We start from the raw sequence: 1,315 nt of genomic DNA on the forward strand, positions 1-1,315 counted from the left end.
CTGCCTTTTACTATCGAGTGCCCTTGGACACAGTATGCAACACCCCTGAGGTTATCGCCAGGAAAATAGGAATCGTGACTGTTAACTTGGGGAGTTGTAAAGATTACAAGCAATGAGCACTTAATACATAGTCATTACCTATCATTATGATGTCCTCTCTCCCCACCTCTGTTCACAAGTATTTCATGAGGGTCTCAAAAGGTAATCTGGATCCTTCAGTTTGAAGGCCTCTCTCTAAAGAAAGCTGGGACCCTTCCCAATGGAGCTTTACTGGACACCTCCCATTTGAGTGGTAGTAATAGGTGGATTTTTTTTTAATTTTTTAAATGTTTGTTTATTTTTGAGAGAGAGATAGAGAGAGTGAGCAGAGGAAGGGCAGAGACAGAGAGGGAGACTCAGAATCCCAAGCAGTCTCCAGGCTGCACGGAACCCAGTGTGGGGCTTGAACCCACGAACCATGAGATCATGACCTGAGCCAAAGTCAGAGGCTTAACCGACAGAGCCACCAAGCCACCCCTACGTGGATTCTTTAATAGCTACAGGTCTATTTGGATTATCTATTCTTGAAGGTGCTTCAATAGTTTGTGTCTTTTTTTTTTTTTTTTTTTGGAGAGAGAGAAAGAGAGGGAGAGCATTCAGGTTGGGGGTGGGGGGTGGGGAGAGAATCTTAAGCAGGCTCTATGCTCAGTGTGTAGCCAGAGGCGAGGCTTGATCTTATGACTGTGAGATCATGACCTGAGCTGAAATCGGGAATCAGATACTTAACCAACTGAGCCACCCAGATGCCCCAATAGTTTGTGTCTTTTGAGGAATTTAAAGGTAAAGTTGCTCTTAGAAACCACCTGGCGTGCTGGCTTCGGCAGCACATATACTAAAATTGGAACAATACAGAGAAGATTAGCATGGCCACTGCGCAAGGATGACACACAAATCTGTGAAGCATTCCATATTAGAAAGAAAGAAAGAAAGAAAGAAAGAAAGAAACCACCTGGAAAATTGGTTCTCAAACTTTAGATACATCAGGCTACCCACAGCCTCCCCCTAGACTCTAATTCTAATGTTGTAACAAATATTATAATGGAAAAAAACTGTCACCTGGGTAAGTATTACTGTTTTTATTTTCCCCAAATTCCTGTTTCATGAAATACAAATATCACATAACTAGTAGCCCTGCGTTTGTTGTTTTTTTTTTAAGACAGCAATCTTGTTAAAACTGTTTGTTGCAAGCCATGATTAGTGAAGCACCATCTGTGACAGTCAGTGTTCTTTTCATGAGTTGGGACTATCTAGGCAAATTTTTATGCATTTGAGTGCA

The 1,315-nt window shown here is 41.9% G+C and overlaps 1 non-coding gene across 1 annotated transcript; it reads left to right on the forward strand.

Moving 5' to 3' along the window:
* The first annotated feature begins 847 nt into the window (after positions 1–847).
* LOC125910449 (U6 spliceosomal RNA) lies at positions 848–954 on the forward strand. Its single transcript, XR_007453960.1, has one exon. It is a non-coding gene; the product is annotated as a U6 spliceosomal RNA (small nuclear RNA).
* Positions 955–1,315: the final 361 nt, after the last annotated feature.

This window comes from Panthera uncia (genome assembly GCF_023721935.1).
Source record: "Panthera uncia isolate 11264 chromosome B3 unlocalized genomic scaffold, Puncia_PCG_1.0 HiC_scaffold_1, whole genome shotgun sequence".
NCBI classification, from domain to species: Eukaryota; Metazoa; Chordata; class Mammalia; order Carnivora; family Felidae; genus Panthera; species Panthera uncia.